The following is a 20589-nucleotide window of genomic DNA, read 5'->3' as shown; positions in this document are numbered from 1 at the left end:
ACATACAATGTAATTGTAATTGAAGACTACGAAATGAAAGCACAAAACAATTTGTAAACCAACCGGCACACTGTATGTATATATATGGAAGATGACTTGATGTTTTTATGTTTTATTTGTTTATGTTTGTTTTAAAAACCAATAAATTTTTTTTTAAAAAAGAAGAAGTTGTGGGTGCTTCATCACTGGAGGTTTTTAAGAAGAGACTGGAAAGCCACTTGTCTCAAACTGTATAGGGTTAGGATTGGCTGGGGAATTCTGGGAGCTGAAATATCCCACTGCTACAGGTAACACAGGTGGACTACGAATAAGATAAGTGAAAAAGCAAGTTAGCTACTACCAGCTATGAGAGAACATACTAAGTGTTGGCTGAGTGACTTGGAAGCTTCTGGCCTACTAGACCTCAAGGCTTTTCAAACTTGTGCACTTAAAAGATAGTGGAAATCCCATCCTGTTAAAGGAAAAATCTGGGCATTCCCCCCCACCAAGGGAGACCTCAAAGAAGGTGTCACTGTTTCCTCAAAAGCCACATGTAGTCTGTCAACAAAGTTCTGGAACCAATCTCAAAACGATAAGGAACAAGGAAGTTGCTTGCTTTTTTTTTTTTTTTTTGGCTCTCTCTCCCCAGAACTTCAAAAAAAAAAAAAAATTACTCAAGATAGCTAGCCCCCATTATCATCTCAATATGTTGTTGCCTTCCAGAAATGTTAAGATGACACGTTCCATAACTAACATATCATCCAAAGCTTCTGAAGGACATTGAGCTGAGGAAAGCCAAGACAGATACTTGGCGTCTATCGCTGGGTTATGAAATACGCCCCTAATTTTATCTCTCTTTCCTGGAGCAAATCTGATGATTCTTTTGAAGGGAGAGGGAGAGGTCAACCCGAGGGATTCTGGAAGACAATTTGTCACCCAGAGGGATGTCTTCCAGGAGGGCTGACAGAGAAAAATCTACATCTTGCCATTTGATGAAGTGCCTGCCAAGCTACTTTTCCCCTGGGTGGGTCAAAGGGCCAGGAAACGAAGCCCAGGAAAATAACAGTGGAGTGCAAACTCTAGGAGATGAATATTTTCATCTCCTTTGACAACACTGAGCCTTTGTGGCGCAGTGGTTAGAGTACAGTACTGCCGGCTACTTCTGCTGACTGCCAGCTGCCTACAATTTGGCAGTTCAAATCCCATCAGGCTCAAGGTTGGCTCAGCCTTCCATCCTTCCGAGGTGGGTAAAATGAGGACCCAAATTGTTGGGGGCAATAGGCTGATTCTGTTAAACCGCTTAGAGAGGGCTGCAAAGCACTGTGAAGTAGCGTATAAGTCTAAATGCTGTTGCTGTTGCCCTTCCTCCTTCCTTCCTTCCTTCCTTCCTTCCTTCCTTCCTTTCCTTTCCTTTCCTTTCCTTTCCTTTCCTTTCCTTCCCTTTCCTTCCCTCCCTCCCTTCCATGGTATTGAAGGCTAATTCTGGTGGCTGCCACCAGTTCAATCCTAACCAGGTCATGGTTGACTCAGCCTTCCATCCTTCCAAGGTCAGTAAAATGAGGACCCAGATTGTTGGGGGAAATATGCTGACTCTGTAAACCACTTAGAGAGGGCTGTAAAAGCACTATAAAGCAGTATATAAGTCCAAGTGCTATTGCTATTGGCTCTTTTGGAAGTTCTAGGCAACCCTGCAAGATTCTTTTATATATATATTAATGAAGAGGGCATTTGATATGCCGGTTATTTGTAGGTGCCCCATCACTGGAGGTTTTCAAGAAGAGACTGGATCGCCATTTATCCAAAATGGTCTCTTGCTTGAGCAGGGAGCTAGACTAGAAGACCTCCAAGGTCCCTCTCAACCATATTACTCTATGTCCTGTCTGTGTTAAAACATACTTCCTTCCAGAGAGTGGCCAGCATGTTTGTCCTGTATGCAGAAATGAACAGAAATGGCAAAGATTTTATTTTAATTTTCAACATCATTTCTTGCTCAGGGCAGATCTAGCCAGCTTCAAATTAAACCTGCAAGAAACCTGGATTTGGCTCCTGGTAAATTTAATAAGATTACTCCTGATTTCGCTGATAAGGAGAAAGAAGAGCCAATGTTTTTGCACGTTAAGAAGAGCTGTCATCTGATTAAATAAACCTTGGACCTATTAATTAATCACATGCACATAATGCTCTAGTAAATCTGCATACATTTACATATGATTAGGAACAATACTTCTGGAAGGCTGGCCTATTTTTAGACGAAGTCTATACAACATTTAGTCTTTTTTTAAGAATGAAAAGATACACTACAACACTTTCTCAAGATGCAACACGATTGTTAAGTGCCTCTGGCTTCCCCAGCTTTGCTAGCCGCAAGGTCATGAAAAGGGGATCATATGACTCTGGAACATTCTATTTTTGCGGGGTCCTTGATGCTCACTTTTTGAGTCAGTTCTTGGTAAAATACATGGAAAAATCCCATTGGGCGGTAAATCCACTTAGGGTTAGGTTTAGGCCTCCATGAATTTGGACAGAAAAATGGACATGGGTATGCTTAGGAGGGCACTGACTACTTAAGTCTGGTTTATCTACATTTCCATGTAAAATACACAGGAAAATACCATGGGAGGGTGGTAAATCTACTTAGGGTTATGCGACCATGAATTTGGACATTCCTTGGTAAAATACAGTTCTTAGTAAAATACATGGGAAAATTCCATGGGGGTGGGTGGGGTAAATCCACTTAGGTTTAGCGCTACAAGGTCCCTTCAATTCGTTTATTCCAGTGGTGGGGTTGAAATTTTTTTTACTACCGGTTCTGTGGGCGTGGCTTGACGGGCGTGGCAGGGGGAGGATGCTGTAAAATCTCCAGTCACAGGTGGTATTTGCCAGTTCTCTGAACCGCTCAAAATTTCTGCTACTGGATCTCCAGAACTGGTCAGAACCTGCTGAATGCCCACCTCTGATTTGTTCTATTAAAAGTTGCTGAGGTTGGGAAACAGTAGAGCAGTGAAAAGATTTCCAACCTTTGGCCGGCAGAGGGCGCCTGTTCCCTACAAATCCAAGACCTCCCAGGCCTGTCCATCACCCTTCAGATCCTTTTCCTGCTTGTGCTCTTTCTAGGAAAGAAAATGGAAGGGCAGAGGGGCGTTTTTCTTAACCCTCACTTGCCAAACTGCTAATGAGGGCTGTAGGAAGGGGTCCTTGCTGCTGCTTTCTGAACTCGTTTTCTTACAGATGTTTCATGATGCTAACTAGGTGGTTTCACCAATGCTAGTTACCTAGCAAAAAAATAAGCAGGCTTAGAGAGGATCCAAGGACCCCACAGTCCTCCTCCTCTTCCTCCTCTCCTTTTCCTCCTCCTCTTCCTCCTCCTCCCCCTTCTCCACCTCCTCCTCCTCTTCTTCCTCTTCTTCCTCCTCCTCTTCTTCCTCCTCTTCCTCCTCCTCCCCTTCTCCACCTCCTCCTCTTCTTCCTCTTCCTCCTCCTCCTCTCCTTTTCCTCCTCCTCTTCCCCCTCCCCCTTCTCCACCTCCTCCTCTTCTTCCTCTTCCTCCTCCTCTTCTCCTTTTCCTCCTCCTCCTCCTCCTCCTCCTCCTCCACCTCCTCCTCTTCTTCCTCTTCTTCCTCTTCCTCCTCCTCCCCCTTCTCCACCTCCTCCTCCTCTTCCTCTTCCTCCTCCTCTCCTTTTCCTCCTCCTCTTCCCCTCCCCCCTTCTCCACCTCCTCTTCCTCTTCCTCTCCTTCTCCTCTTCCTCTTCTTCCTCCTCCTCTTTTTCCTCTTCCTCCTCTTTTTCCTCCTCTTCCTCCTCCTCCCCCTTCTCCACCCCTCCTCTTCTTCCTCTTCCTCCTCCTCTTCTTCCTCCTCTTCCTCCTTCTCCTCTCCTTTTCCTCCTCCTCTTCCCCCTCCCCTTCTCCACCTCCTCTTCCTCTTCCTCTCCTTCTCCTCTTCCTCTTCTTCCTCCTCCTCTTTTCCTCTTCCTCCTCTTTTCCTCCTCTTCCTCCTCCTCCCCCTTCTCCACCCCTCCTCTTCTTCCTCTTCCTCCTCCTCTTCTTCCTCCTCTTCCTCCTTCTCCTCTCCTTTTCCTCCTCCTCTTCCCCCTCCCCCTTCTCCACCTCCTCTTCCTCTTCCTCTCCTTCTCCTCTTCCTCTACTTCTTCCTGCTTTTTTCCTCTTCCTCCTCTTCTTCCTCCTCTTCTTCCTCCCCCCTCCTCCCCTTAATTGTGCCATTCTTAAAAGTCAAGCAAATTCATGACCACATAACCTTTTGTGGATTTATTTATTTCACTTTGTCAGGGAACAGCAAATCTGTTACACTTTAAAGTACCCCAAGTTATGTTGCATTTAGATCTCACACCATCCTTTTATTTTCAAATGGAATGGCTAGTACACAAAACACACAAACCATGGATGACACCCTGCAAAGGATCGCACCAAGTAACAACACCAAGCCATGTACATGCTACCATTTGATTCAGAGTGTAAACACCATCCTGATCTTTGGCTTGTCCTCCCTCACAGGGTTGCTGTCAGGATCAAATGAGGGGAAGCCCACATATTTGCCATCGGAGACTCTCTGAAAAATGTTGAAGATGCTTTCTATGCAGAAAAAAAGGATGGGGGAAAAAACAAAAAGGAATGAAAAAATGCTTTCTGCATGGAAAGGTGTGAGGAAGTTGCTTTCCGTGTGGAAAGGGGCCTGACTCAGCTTCCAGGAAAAACAAAGGAAAGAACACTAAGAGTGGTGGGTCATACTTGGAAACCTTAAAACCAGACATGGTGGACATCTATCTGATCCAATATAGCTGTGTTTTCCTTTTTTCCCTGCTATTCTCTCTCTCGCTCACTCTCTCTCTTTCGTCTCTCTTTCCCTCTCTCTCTTTCTCTCTCTCCTTTCTCTCTCTCCTCTCTTTCTTTTCTCTCTCACTCACTTTCTCCTCTCTCTCCTCTCTCGTTTTTCTTTCTCTTTCTCTCTTCTCTCTCTCTCATTTTCTTCTCACTTTCTCTCTTCTCTTTCTCCACTCTCTCCTCTCTCTCCCTCACTTCCTTCTCTCTCTCTTCCCTCTCTTCTTTCATTCTCTCCTCTCTCTCTTCTTTCATACTCTGCTCTCTTTCTTCTCTTTCTCCTCTATCTTTCTTCCCTTTCTCCTCTTTCTTTCTTCTCTTTCTCCTCTCTCTCCCTCACTTTCTTCTCTCTCTCTTTCTTGTTTCATTCTCTCTTTCTTCTTTCATTCTCTCCTCGCTTTCTTCTCTCTCTCTCTCCCTTTCCTCCCTCCCCGCTACTCTCTCTTGTCGTCTTCTGCCTCTGGCTGAATCCCCTCGAGAGCCTGTGGTTTCATTTAAGGAAAGCTGTTGATAATCAGCTGAATTGGGTTTTAATGGGGTTCGTGCCGTTAGGAGAGGAATCAAATCAGTGCCTAATTGTCATGCAGAAGACACCAGATCCAAGGAATTCGGAAGGGAAGGGTGCGTTTGTGGTGGTACACAAAGGCAGGAGCAACCTGTCTGGGCAAACAGCAACCTGCCTCTGTAATGCAGGAGGCTTAGGAGGAGCCAAATGGGACAAACCCAGCAAACTGCCCTTCAGACGCACAGCAACCCAGCTGGTTTACGAGGATCAAATCTGTAGATTATACCTAGTTACTAATAGCTCAAAGTGATAGATTTTCCTCGCTGGGCTTGGAAGGAAGCCTGCTTTTCCTGCTGTGATATTCAGCGGCTGTTCAGCTATTCAAAGCCTCTTGAGCTGCAAGGAAAGGAAAGCAGGAAATCTCTCCTGACTCACTTATTTGTTAACCTGAAACCTCTGCAAGAAAGCAAGGGGGGCTTTGCCCCTTCCCCGATCTGAAGCTACAAAGGTAGTCCTCGGCTTACAACAGTTCATTTAGTGGCTAATGGCATGGGGAAAAAAGCGACCGTTTCACACTTATGACCCCGGCAGTATTAAAATTCAGGGGCTTGGCAACTGACTCATGCTTATGATGGTTGCAGGGTCTCCTTTTGGGACCTTCTGACAAGCAAAGTCAACGGGAAAGCGAAATTCACTTAATCACCGTGTTACTGACTAAACAGCTGCAGTGATTCACTTCACAACTGTGGCAAGTAAGGTCATAAAGCGGGGCAAAACTCACTGAACAAATGCTAAACTCACTCAGCAACAGAAATGTTGGGGTCAGTTGCGGTCATAAGTTGAGGAGTTCCTTATTTAGAAGGGAATTAAAACACAGACCCTGTTGATTTGAAACAATATCGTTTCAAAGGTTTGGTGGAATTGGGGATTTTTTTAAAAAAAGAAAAACTCCATTTGACAGACGCCTAAGGAAACACCAATTCTTGTTGGGGTTTTTTAAAAATGGGATAAACGTAGAGAGGCAATTGATCTGCATTTTTAAGTGAACTTTATCATTTGGACAACCACTTGTCTGAAATGGTACAGGGTCTCCTGATTGAGCAGGTGGGTTAGACCAGAAGACCTCCAAAGTCCCTTTTAATCTTCAAGTCAAGGTTCCACGTTCTCTGTTCATTTGCACTTTTCAGGCTAGACTATAGGAATTGAGTTCCTCTCAGTTGCTCCCTTCTCTGAAATCTGCACTCAAGAAGGGGAAGAAGGCTGTAGAGAGAAAATTACGTATATAACAGAATAGCAGAAGAGTTGGAAGGGACCTTGGAGGTCTTCTAGTCCAACCCCTGCTTAGGCAGGAAATCCTACACCACTTCAGACAAATGGTTATCCAATCTCTTCTTAAAAACTTCCAGTGTTGGAGCATTTACAACTTCTGGAGGCAAGTTGTTTCACTGATTAATTGTTTTGACTGTCAGGAAATTCCTCCTTCGTTCTAAGTTGCTTCTCTCCTTGATTAGTTTCCACCCATCCTGCCTTCTGGTGCTTTGGAGAATAGCTTGACTCCCTCTTCTTTGGGGCAGCCCCTCAAATATTAGAACACTGCTATCATGTCACCCCTAGTCCTTCTTTTCATTCCAGCAATTCCAGCAACCGTTCTTTATATATTTTAGCCTCCAGTCCCCTAATCATCTTTGTTGCTCTTCTCTGCACATACATAAAGACCTGCCTATGTTTCCCCTCCTCTAAATATTTTTTTTGCTTTTTTAAATTGAAGAATGTAGAAATTTGGAAGGGCCAGACTAATGGACTGTCCAGGAAAGTGACTCAGACTAAAATGACATGATTCATCTATTTTCAGTGGTTGTGCTGTGTGCATTTTTCTCTCAAAATATTTGGTTGTAGCTCCGGCAAACGACTTGTTCAAAGAGGTATGAGCGACAGAGGATTAAAAAGCAAGGTGGTGGGGAAATAAAGAAGAACAAGATGTAATTTTGTGCACATGCAGACGCTGTTGGGAGTTTTTTTTTAAAAAAAACCTTCGCATTGGAGTGGAAGAATTTCTGAGTAAACAGTAATAAACCTGAGTTCAGAGTCAACCGATGTGGCAAATTTTTCCAAAAGGTAGAAGGCATTTTGCTCTCATTTGTTTCCAGATAAAAAGGATTTTGATTTGAGCTTTGTGAAGAGATGGTATTGTTAGAGGGAGCGATAGATTTTGCAGCTGGAGTGTTCCCTGGAGTGATTATCTTCTCCCTAAGCTGCTTTTTACTCTGTTTACATGATGACTTGGAGAATTAAATTGTGGTGAGACAGGGAGCTATCTTTGTTCAGGCCATCCAAGTCCATGGTTGATGCAGATGAACATTTTGAAGAGTGCAAATACAAAGGGGTGATTTGAAGGGAGGAATGCATTTTGAAATGGGCCCAAACATGGAGCTCTTAAAAGAAACTTTGCAAATGAATGGAATACTGATTGTTGTTCATTTATACATATACATACATATACAAGTGAAATACTACTCACGCATCATCACAAAATCTCCAGAACTGTAAAGCCTACAAACTTTAAAATTGGCACCTTGTTCCTCTTGGTTTCTAGGTGCTCACTAAGAAAGGATTTTCCGAAATGATAATCAGAGCATTAGTATTTCCTATATTATTATTATTATTAACACGCTCTGATGCTAAGGAATTCTACTCCCCCTTCCCACCTGAAAAGAAATCTCTTCCAAATGCAAAACACAAGCAGAGGAGAGGAGTTTCAGTTTCAGTTTTACAGTACCAAGCAGCTTTAGTACAGAGCAGTTGAGCTAAGCCACGCCCAGGCTCCTTGCTGTCTCCTCCTTGCTCACACAGCAAATACTCTTTCAGTTTCCAAACAGCCCTCAAGTCTCTCACACACTGACAGGATCCTAGCCAGAGGAATACTGATGGATGCTGGTAGGCAGAGGCAGAATCCGCCCCCCCTTATTTTCCTCCCTCCAAAACTCAGCCCGGCCACATAGTTTCATAGCAAAGCACGGATATCGAGCTAGTTTATCATATTTGTATCTCACAAGAAAACAACTCCACTTAAACTTGGAACTTATTTAATGCAATTGATGGCTTCATCGCATCTGTGAGAAAGAACTGAATGATTCCCACTTTGCAGATGGAAAAACCGACATGAAATGCAGGTAAGTTGTCGACATAAGGACCACAATGGAGCCCAAAATAACTGTTGCTAAGTGGGACATTTGTTAAGTGAGTTTTGCCCATTTTACAACCTTTCTTGCCACAGTTATTAAGTGAATCTCTGCAGTGGATCAGTTAGTAACCCGGTCATTAAGTGAAACTGGCTTCCCCATGGACTTTGCTTGTCAGCATGTCGCAAAAAGGGATCATGTGATTCCAGGACACTGCAATTGTCATATATATGAATCGGTTGCCAAGCGTGTGAATTTTGCTCACCTAATCATGCGGATGCTTGAAACGGTCGCAAGTGTGAAAAACAGTCATAAGTCACTTTTTTCAGTGTTGCTGCAATTTCAAATAAATAACTTCAGAATATCAAGTCTTATTTTTCTGACCAGGTTAGTCCTGGACTGGCCAGGATGCCAGCACAATCTAGTACCGTCACTAAGCCATCATCTAGGCTGACATAGCCTCTTTAATGGGTATTAAATTTCATTTGCAAAGTTTCTTTAAAAGCTCCGTGACTGGACATGTTTCCAAGCAAAAAAGGAAGAGGGATTCTTTGCAACTTTATCCCTCTACGTCTTAATGGAGAGCATCAAGCCTTAACGAGCTAAAATTAATCCTCAAAGAAGTCATTAATTAACCAGTTAAAACATTGCAGCCCCTCTTGAAATAAACAGGGGGGGTTGGGGGGAATAGCATTGGTTGTCCATTGTTTTATTTTTGTGTCAACCAGCAGAGGGGGCACCTCTAATATATATCTTGCTGCCAGCATTCCTCTAAGTGAGAGTCCAGGTTAAAAAAAAAAAAAGTGTGACTTTTATTCTTCACATTTATTTTATTTATTCCACACGGATAAGTGATAGTCCACCCACAAAGACCAAAAGAAGTTATCTGCAAGGTGCTGTTGATGGAGGAAAGATCACGACAATATAATGATGGCTTAAAAGTGTCCTGTTCCAAACCATGGGCATTGGGCGGCTTGGCTGAACTGTCACATCTCTGGTTTGGTTTGGTTTGGTTTTGGTTTATGCAACTTGTTTATGCAACTGGGTTGGCAAACCATTCTGGACAAATGGCTGTCCAGTCTCTTCTTAAAAGCATCCAGTGATAGAGCATCCACAACTTCTGAAGGTAATTTGTTCCACTAGTTGATTGTTCTCACTGTCAGGAAATTCCTTTTAATTCCAGGTTGCATCTCTCCTTGGTTAGTTTCCATCCGTTGCTTCTTGTCCTGCCTTCAGGTGCTTTGGAGAATAGCTCGGCCCCCTCTTCTTTATGGCAGACCCTCAAATATTGGAAAACTGATATCATGACACCCCTAATCCTTCTTTTCATTAAACTAGCCAGGCCCAGTTCCTGCAACCGTTCTTTATATGTTTTAGCCTCCAGTCCCCGAATCAACTTTGTTGCTCTTCTCTGCACTCTTTCTAGAGTCTCAACCTCCTTTTTTATATCGTGTGCAACCAAAACTGGACGCAGCATTCCAGTTTTATAATCCCAGGAGAATTATGAAGGTGAAAATTGGCCACTAGCATGTGGTATATAAATGCTAATAAACAAATGTCTGAGCAGATGGGTTGGACTAGAAGAACTCCAAGGTCCCTTCCAACTCTGTTGTTCTGTTAGTTTGTTAAACTTTTATAAACCCTGGATTGGTCAAGGCTGTTTTCCACCATGCGCTGCAATCTCGCCCTGCACTCAGATCTGTGCAGTGGAGCATTCCTGAAGAAAAACAGGTGAAGCTTCTCCCCATCCTTTACTTCTCGCCGACTTCTCCTATTTGTCTTTAAAAGCTTCCGTCTCTTCCCATTTGGAAATGCATTGGTTACTATAGAAACATCTTGCAACTGGCGTGGAACAAAATCTTCATGGACCTGGCAGTGTTGTTCAGACGTCCTGTTATATAAGGGCTGGAAATTTATACCCCCAAACCTGGTAAACAGTGGGCCTTTCAATGGGTATTTACAGTGGCTTTAGGTCGTGGCTGGTAATTATCTCTTAAACATAGGAGTAACACCCTGGGTGTCCTTCTAATCTCTCAAAAGCACCGTTCAGTTTCAAAAGTCATCCATGCCACGGCTGGACTGACAATCTGCCTGTCTTACCTCCCTTTTCTCCAACTGTTCATCTTCAGCAAGAAAGCAAGGAAGGGATGATGATTTAGTAAAACAATGATGTTCAGAAGGATGGTCTCCTTACCTCCAGCAGGTCACCAATAGGGAGAAGGTAGAATAATAATAGCAATAGTACTTAGACTTATATATGAGCCAGTTGTGTGCTGCAGCTGCCAAAAAAGCCAACACAGTTACAGGCTGCATAAACAGAAGGGTAGAATCAAGATCACGTGAAGTGTTAATATCACTTTTTAAGGCTTTGGTAAGGCCGCGCTTGGAATACAGAATCCAGTTTTGGTCGCCACGATGTAAAAAAGATGTTGAGACTCTAGAAAGAGGGCAGAGAAGAGCAACAAAGAGGATGAGGGGACTGGAGGCTAAAACATACAATGAATGGTTGCAGGAATTGGGTATGTCTAGTTTGATGAAAAGAAGGACTAGGGGATGACATGATAGCAGTCTTCCAATATCTCAGGGGCTGCCCCAAAGAAGAGGGAGTCAAGCTATTCTCCAAAGCACCAGAAGGCAGGACAAGAAGCAATGGATGGAAACTAACCAAGGAGAGAAGCAACTTAGAACTAAGGAGAAATTTCCTAACAGTGAAGACAATTAACCAGTGGAACAATTTGCCTCCAGAACTTGTGAATGCTCCAACACTGGAAGTTTTTAAGAAGAGATTGTATAACCATTTGTCTGAAATGGTGTAGGGTTTCCTGCCTAAGCAGGGGTGGACTAGAAGACCTCCAAGGTCCCTTCCAATTCTATTATTCTAATTCTAGCCAAGGTGGGGTCTGTGTGTGTCGGTGAGTGGGGGCTTGGTATGTCGGCGACTACCAGAAAGAGGTCAAACTTGAGCAAGAGACCACAATGAAATCCTGTAGTCTAGACTGGGAAGTGTGTGGGCCTGTCTCACCCCCGACACTCCCACCCAGGAGGCAGAATTTCCCTAAACTTGTGCCAGGCAAGCCTTAAGCAATGATAAAAGGTTCACTTAATCAAGACTCCATCGTGAAAACAATGCCTAATAATGAACATCGCTAGTCTTTGATCGTTTTTATTGCCCCTCCCATTTCTCCCTTCCCCTCTTTCCCTCCCCCTCTCTCCCTCCTCCCCTCTCTCTCTTTCTCCCTCCCTCTCTCCCCCTCTCTCCCCCCTTTCCCTCTCTCCTTCCCTCTCCCCTCTCCCTCCCTCCTTCTCTCTTTCTACCTTCCCCTCCTCTCTCTCTGCAGATCTTTTAACTTTCCTGGCTTCAAGGATTTCAGATCTATTTGTTAATCATTTTATAAGTGCCCTTAATTGGTATTAGGTAGCTGCTTGTAATGGAATATCAGACAATGAAGGAGCTTGGCAAATCTCCACGGAGAGGACATCTCGTGTCAATGGCCCTTTTCAGCAGCTCACAGGACCAGAATGCCAACTAAGGAAATATCTGCACGTTTCCATAATTTCCCTGGGCTGCGGATGCGATTTATTTCAGCACAGGATCAGAAGAGTGACGGACGTGTGAGTAGACAGCCAAAATATCTTCCCACCCCCTGCCATTGTGTCCCCTTGCATTTTACAAACCAAGGTGTTTGTCGCCTCTGGAGGAAATAGGCAGCACATAAATTCAATCAATCAATCAATCAATCAATCAGATGAAAAAGAATATGGCAGACTATGGGGACTTTACCTACTGCACAAGACTGCTGAAAATCCTTTCTTTCTTTCTTTCTTTCTTTCTTTCTTTCTTTCTTTCTTTCTTTCTTTCTTTCTTTCTTTCTTTCTTTCTTCCTTCCTTCCTTCCTTCCTTCCTTCCTTCCTTCCTTCCTTCCTTCCTTTCTTTCTTTCTTTCTTTCTTTTTCTTTTTATCTCTCTCTTTCTTTTTTATTTCTTATCTCTTTGTCTTTCTATCACTTCCTTCCTATCTTCCTTTCTTTCTTTTTCTCCCTTCCTTCCTTCCTTCCTTCCTCCATCCATCCATCCATCCATCCATCCATCCATCCATCCATCCATCCATCCATCTATCTATCTATCTATCTATCTATCTATCTATCTATCTATCTATCTATCTATCATATCCATCCATCCATCCATCCATCCATCCATCTATCATCTATCTGTATAAAAATTATATGCTTCCCATGTTGCCAAAGGCAACTGTAGGTGGCTTACAGAAACTGGATAAAATACCGAATGAAACACTGAAACAATAAATACGGAACTTAAATTCAAAAATCCCATTAAATAAAACGATGCAGGATGGAGAAGCAGGGAGTAGAGTGAGCATGGGGAGGAAACAGGGTCTTCTCTAGTCCATCAGCTGTCTCCAATTAGATAGTCCTTGACTTACAGCAATTAATTTGGTAAGTTACAATGGCACTGAAAAAAGTGACTTATGGCTGTTTTTCACACTTACGACCGTGGCAGTATCCCCAGGGTCACATGATCAAAATTCAGATGCCGTTAGAGATGCTGCAACGGTCATAAGTGTGAAAGTCACTTTTTTCAGTGCCTTTGTAACTTCAAACTGTCATTAAATGAATGGTCATAAGCCCTGGATGACCTGTACCTATAAGACAGGGCCACGTAAAGTTTGTACCTTTGCTAAAATTGCAAGTATTTCATGGGCTTTGATCCCCTTGTCCTTTTCAAATTTTCCAACACTTCTCCACCAGAAGTGGGCATTTTGGCCGCACCAGAAGCTTCTTTGCTTATATACACCCCAAACTTTTAACTTTATTGGTTGCAGACACCATGAAAATGGGAAGCTTTATTTCCCCTGCTGTGATAAATCTTGTGTCTGAGCGAGGAAAATGGAGCAATTTTATTTATTTTTCAATTCAGGGTGAGCTTACTTAATTTCACATTTTCAAAACAGTAGTTCTTTCCTCAATTTTACAGGGCAGGTGTGCGCACTCCGCTAAAGGCTGCACAAAATGTCTTTGCTTTTATTTCTTCTTTTTAGGCAGCAAAGTTTATTGTCTCCCTTTCTTTTTCCCCCCATCCTCCATCCTTTTTTTCCCCCTTTTTTTTCTTTTAAAGTGTTGACTTTGGAAAGGAGTTGGAGGGTTCCTGTATTCACCAACAGATTTTTACTGAGCTGAAAGCTGTTGATTTAAACAACATGATTTCTCTATGGAAGCCTGGCATAATATGTCAGATTTTTGGCAACTAGTGGCTAAGCCATGGGTTAGAACCTGGGAGATGGTGAGTTCTAGTCCTTTCTTAGGCATGAAAACTGACTGGGTGACTGGGCCGATCACCAGGCGATGGTGAATTCTAGTTTTGCCTTAGGCATGAAGTCTGGCAGGGTGACTTTGGGCCAGTCGTTCTCTCACAGCTCAATCCACAGGGATGTTGTTGTGGGGAAAATAGGAGGGGGAAGGCTGTTATTAGGTATGTTCGCTTCCTTGAGTTATTTATAAAAAAATAATAAAGGTGGGAGATAGATAGATAGATTAGAGAGAGATTAGAGAGAGAGAGAGAGATAAAAACATGACAAAATTAATAAAAATAATAAAGGCAAGAGATACATAGATGATAGATACTGTAGATATAGATGGATAGATTAGATAGCTAGATAGCTAGATAGCTAGATAGCTAGATAGCTAGCTAGATAGATAGATAGATAGATAGATAGATAGATAGATAGATAGATAGATAGATAGATAGATGATAGATAGATAGATAGAGATGGATAGATTAGATAGATATAGAGATGGATAGATTAGATAGAGATAGATAGATAGATGAGAGAGAATAGATAACAGAGATAGGAAAATTATTGATTGATAGATAAATAGAGATAAAACATAACAAAAATAAAAATAATAAAGGTATGAGATGATAGATAAATAGATATAGAGATGGATAGATTACATAGAGATAGATAGATGATAGAAAGAGAATAGAACAGAGAGAGAAATTATTGATTGATAGATAGAGATAAAACATGACAAAATTAATAAAAATAATAACGGCAGGAGATGATAGATAGATAGATAGATAGATAGATAGATAGATAGATAGATGATAGGTCAAATAGATGGGAAATAGAGGGGGAGAGGGAGGGAGGGAGGGAGGGAGGGAGGGAGAGAAACATGACAAAATTCCCTGTCCTTATTTCATTTTCTATATTGTGATACGGATCTAAATCCGAATTGTTCTTTTTTCTTCAAATTTCACTCCTTGGGTGTTCTTCTGCTCAAAGGTGCCAACCATCTTCACTTCTGGAAGTCAGCAGGGCGAAAGTTCCTCTTCTGTGTTTATAGAATCAGATCCACATGCAGATCTGCTGACGTCCGGTTTGTCCCTCCGAAACCGACCCGAAGGCTAAGCGGGAGAAAATTGTGCAATCCTGCAGCGTAACCAAAACAGTGTCTATTGCAGTCAAACTGTTCCAGCCTGTGACTATCTCTGTTTTCTCCATTCAACTTGGATAGCAAAAGCTGCTTTGGAACTCTAGGCAGCTTGTGGAGTGCCAAGGTAAATAATGAAGGGAAAAACAACAACCCACTACTGCGCTTGCATGATTATTCTCATAATTTCCGGCTGCCCCAAGGCTGTAATAACTTACACACCCTATTTCCCAAATGTTTCTAATTTATTTTTCAGGAATCAAATTATCTTGTAATTCCCCTTGTGCTGTGCTCTTTTGAAATAAATAAATAAATAAACCCTCAGATCAGGAATCTGATTGGAGCACTGCAGGGGGAAACGAGTGCCCAGCACTCTTGGCTGCGATAAATTGTCTTCTCTAAATTCACAGGTGCTTCAAGCAAACCGACCTGTGGCCAGAAAATAATAATTTTTTTTAAAAAAGGTGGAATGTGCATGGCTTGCAAGGTCCTAAAGTTTGCAAAGAAACTTCTCTTCCAAGCTTTTTAAGGGAGAAAAGGACACTCTTTAACTTTTAAAGATAGAAATTTGTTTGTGGTTCTGGAATAGCGTTTCTCAGTCTTGGCAACTTTAAGACATAAGGCTGTCAACTCCCAGAATTCCCCTGCCAGCATGTTTTAGGACAAGTGGACTTCAACTCCCAGAATTCCCCAGCCAGCATACTTTGGGATGAGTGGACTTCAACTCCCAGAATTCTCCAGCCAGCATACTTTGGGATGGGTGGACTTCAACTCCCAGAATTCCCCAGCCAGCATGCTCTAAGCCATGTCGATTGTTAAGCGGGTCACCCTGTGACTGATTTTACAGCCTTTTGTGGCGGTCATTAAGCAAATCCATTGCCCTCAATGAACATTTGTTGCTGGAAACCAGACATAAATGCTGACTTCCTGTAAAAAAAACGGCCATAAATTGCATTCATGTGATTGTGGGACACTGCAAACGGCAATAAATGTGGCCTGTTTGCCAAATGCCCAAAATGTGATCACATGATCGATGTGTGTTGGAATTACAAAAATCCGGCTCATAAGTAACCTTGGATAGGTTCGTCGTAACTTTAAACAGTCGCTAAGCAACCAGTCATAAGCTGAGGATTACCTTTAAGGGTTACTTGAAAAGAAAAGTTACCTGGGGACAAAAAAAGAAGACTCGCGTAGCTGAAGTCTGCTCTCTGCAAGGCCATGAAAATCCTCTTGGATCCCCCTTGTAGCCCCTCTTCTCTCTGACCCCTTCAAGGGGGAAAAAAATTATGTTCCAGAGTTTAATTTAGATTTTAGGGCCTCTTCCTTTCCTCTAAATATAGCGGCGCTTAATTATTTAGAGGCTACCTTTTGTGGCTGAGCGGCTCTGAGACATGTTGGGCTTTTTAATAATTAATTTTTGTTTCACAAGCAGGGAGCAAAATGTCTTGGAGGGAGGAGGAAAAAAAGAAACGGTGGAAGGACAGCCTGTGAGTCTCTGGCCCAGGGAGGATCAAATGCCGATAGACTTGCAGTTCGGGCAGGAGCCTGCATATTCCACACACACCCCACCTCCCCCTCTCGTGCTCTGATTTTGCCTGCGGTCTCGCTGTCTGCCTACAATCGGATTTGGGTTTCCGTTGCAGGTTTCATTCTTGCTCCTGGGAGTAAATCGGTTCTCCTTTAATTGCTCCTTTTATACACTGCTTGGGTGTTACTCTTTGCTGGCAGAAAGGAACTCTTTGCCACTTCATTCTGCCTTTCTGCAGTCTCTGTTTCCCTATCTATTATGTCTCTATGTATCTGTCTGTCTGTCTGTCTGTCTATCATTGCTCTCTTGTGCCCTCTTTTTCTCTATCATCTACCTATCAATCTCTGTATCTATCTATCTTTCCCTCTCTCTCCCCTTCTCTCTTCTATCATCTATGTATCATCTATTTATATCTCTACTTATCTCTCTTTATATATCTATCACCTATCTCTTATCTACCAAATCATCTCTTCTCTCTATTATCTATTCTGTATCTCTCTCTATCACCTACCTATTATCTTTCTCTATCACCTATTATCTATCACCTCTATCTCTCTATTATCTATTCTTTATCTCTCTCTATCACCTACATTATCTTTCTCTCTCTATCACCTATCTATTATCTATCATCTATCTCTCTATTATCTATTCTGTATCTCTCTCTATCACCTACATTATCTTTCTCTCTCTATCACCTATCTATTATCTATCATCTCTATCTCTCTGTTATCTATTCTGTATCTTTCTATCACCTACATTATCTTTCCCTATCACTTATCTATTATCTATCATTTCTATTATCTATTCTGTATCTCTCTATCACCTACATTATCTTTCCCTATCATTTATCAATTACGTATCATCTCTATCTCTCTATTATCTATTCTGTATCTCTATCACCTACCTATTATTGTTCTCTATCACCTATTATCTATCAATTATCTCTATCTCTCTATTATGTATCTATTGATCGATCGATTGATCATATCTATCCCTCATCACTCTCTCCATCCATCCATCCATCCATCCATCCACCCATCCATCCAATGTATCAATCTATCCATCCATCCCTCTTTATCTCTCTGTCTATTCATCCATCTGTGGGTGCTCCATCACTGAAAGTTTTTAAGAAGAGACAGGATAGCCATTTTTCTGGAATGGTGTAGAGTCTCCTGCCTTGAGCAGGGGTTGCACTAGAAGATCTCCAAGACCCCTTCCAACTCTGTTATTCTGTATTGCTCAATTAATCAATCAATCATATCAATTTATATTATTATTGCAGTCTTGACTCTCAGCCATCTTGTTAACCCCGGAGTGCTTCTTTGGTGACCCTATCAGACTTTCTGTCTTTTACTAAAGGCGTCCTCCTCTTCCTCTTCTAGCAGCGATTCATAGACCATCCAACAGTTTCAAAACTGACGTTGTGCTGGCTGAGAGGGGTGTTTTTTTATGCAACCTGCCAGACTGAAGAGTTTTATTTTCTAGCATTGAGTCCCTCCCCACCAGGGAATCCATTGTAAGATTTAAGGCGGATTGTTGTGTGTGTGCTTATTTTGGTTTCTCCATTTTGGTTCGCTCTTCTCCTGTTTCCTTCAGTTGCTATTTGCCAACTTAAAGGCCATAATAAATGTTTTAAAAATGAATTGAAAAAGGCCACATTCTGAATGGGAATAAGATCAGAGGTTATTTTGGGAGAGGTTTTTCAAGAGTTTTTTTTTAAGGGGAAAAAGAGATGCTTTGGCATTTGCAAGATTGAAGGTTCACATTCGGCCCCCAAAAGCCACATTCCCAATGTCCAAACATGCGAAGAGCATGGAGTTTGAAATCCATCCAGTTGGAGAGATTCTGAGGACATATCGACTGGCTTTATAGTATATTTTTCTCTCCTGGATTAGTCCAATAGATTAGATAGATAGATAGATAGATAGATAGATAGATAGATAGATAGATAGATAGATAGATAGATAGATAGATAGATAGATAGATAGATAGATGATAGATAGATAGATAGATAGATAGATAGATAGATAGATAGATAGATGATATATAGATGGATAGATAGATAGATAGATAGATAGATAGATGGATAGATACAGATAGATAGATAGACAGATAGATATAGATAGATAGATAGATAGATAGATAGATAGATAGATAGATAGATAGATACAAATAGATAGATAGAGAAAGATAGATACAGATAGATAGATACAGATAGATAGGTAGATATAGATAGAAATATAGATATAGATAGATAGATAGATAGATAGATACAGATAGATAGATAGATAAATAGATAGATAAGACAGATAGATACAATTAGAGATAGATACAGATAGAGATAGATATAGATACAGATAGATAGATACAGATAGAGATAGATATAGATACAGATAGATAGATACAGATAGATAGACAGATAGATACCAATAGATAGATAGAGATGGATAGAACACCAAAGATGGAATATTCCCGTTTATTTGCCTGACTCCTTCCTTTTTCACATGTTCTTCCTCTCCTCTCTCTCAATCTCTTGTTTTCAGGGAACCGTTTCCTCAGCATTTTCCCCATTACCTAAAAATGGCCGTACCTGGGAAATTGGCAAGGAACGGAAGCAATAAGCATGCTAAGGGAACATCGGGGAGACAAGACAATTTGGGTGTGAAGCAGCTGCAATTGCTCTTTAGTTATTACCTGGTTTTTACGACTGCTTTTAGTCTCCTGACTTCCCAGTTTTATGGAGTGATGCTGCGGGCTGCCAAGATAATCCCAGAATTAATAGGGCAGTGCAGAATTCAAACAAATAAGGGACCCTGGCTGTAATGTAATCGGTAGATTAATCAACCAGCGCTGTGGCTGATTTAATGCGTGGAGCTCATTTGGTCCGGCCGAAGAAATATTTGGAGGTGTCAGGATGAGAAATTATAGGGCGTGTTTTTGGTTCAGGTTTTCTCCCACAAGAGAGAAAAGGGATGAAAGAATGGAAAACTGTATGGTTAAGCATTTTGCCCTGTTCTTCCTTGAGAGAACGGTCATCCAAAGTAGTCCTCGAGTTACGACCACAATTTGGGTGCAATCGAGCCTCAAATTTATGTTGCTAAGGAAAGCATTTGCAAAAGTGAGTTTTGCTTTGTTTTGTCACCTTTCTTGCCATCATTGTGAAGTGAATCACTGCAGTGGTTAAAGTTAGTAACCTGGCTTTAGAGTTTGCAAAAAAGGGGATTGCATGACCCTGGGGACTCAGCAACGGTCATAAGTATGAAACCAGTGTCCAAGCATCTGAATTTTGTTCACCTGACCAATGGGGATGCTGCAATGGTTGTAAAACAGTCATAAGTTACTTTTTCCCACTCCGGTGAAGTTTGAACAGTATCCAAGAAGTAGAAGAGGGCTTAGAAAAGTCATGGTGGATCCAACAATTAGAGCATACTATGAGGTCAAAAGTTCACCTTGAGCTGGGGAAACCAGATGGGAGTTAATACTTCCACTTTCTCTGCAGGGCACGAGACGTTCTCTCCAAAGAGTTGCTAGTTATCAAAAGATTTGCTCCTAACTAGGAAATTACGACTTCTGCAAAGCCATCTGGGGATTTAGAGAAGGTGTGCAACAGGGATATGCAACAGAGGTTGGGGTGCAAATGTTAATCTGCAGGCTAATCCCCTAAATTAACTACTAAGACTGTATTACTATTCTTCTTCTCATCCTTACTAGTACCTATCTCTTCCCACTTATGACTATATCCATGTAGTTTGTACCTTTACAGCTTAGAGTACATTGTTTTTATTGCTTCCTAGTATGATTTGATTGCTTATTAGTAACCCATGACTATCACTAAGTGTTGTATCTTATGATTCTTGATGAATGTATTTTATTTTTTCTTATGTACACGGAGAGAAAATGCACCAAAGATAAATTCCTTGTGTGTCCAATCACACTTGGCCAATAAAAAAAATTCTATTCTATTCTATCTATTCTACTCTACTCTACTCTACTCTATTCTATTCTATTCTATTCTATTCTATTCTATTCTATTCTATTCTATTCTATTCTTATCCCTATACTATTCTATCCCTATCACTATCCCTATCCTATTCTCATTCCATTCCATTCTGAAG

The 20589-nt window shown here is 41.7% G+C and overlaps 1 long non-coding RNA gene across 2 annotated transcripts in view; it reads right to left on the bottom strand.

Moving 5' to 3' along the window:
- LOC148129603 (uncharacterized) overlaps positions 1-20589 on the bottom strand; it is a 43383-nt gene that overhangs the window by 4958 nt on the left and 17836 nt on the right. The window contains exon 4 of one of the 2 annotated variants that reach the window (XR_015745265.1): positions 14869-14945. The exons of the other annotated variant lie outside the window; for it this stretch is intronic. This is a non-coding gene — a long non-coding RNA (uncharacterized LOC148129603). Of the gene's footprint in view, positions 1-14868; positions 14946-20589 lie in introns of those variants that run through there. 2 annotated transcript variants of the gene reach the window in all.

This window comes from Notechis scutatus, chromosome 13, assembly GCF_049901735.1.
Source record: "Notechis scutatus isolate UNSWTSFEM ecotype Mainland chromosome 13, rNotScu1.2, whole genome shotgun sequence".
Taxonomy (NCBI): domain Eukaryota; kingdom Metazoa; phylum Chordata; class Lepidosauria; order Squamata; family Elapidae; genus Notechis; species Notechis scutatus.
The sequence above is the reverse complement of the archived record's forward strand: the minus strand, read 5'-3'. Positions and strand labels throughout refer to the sequence as shown.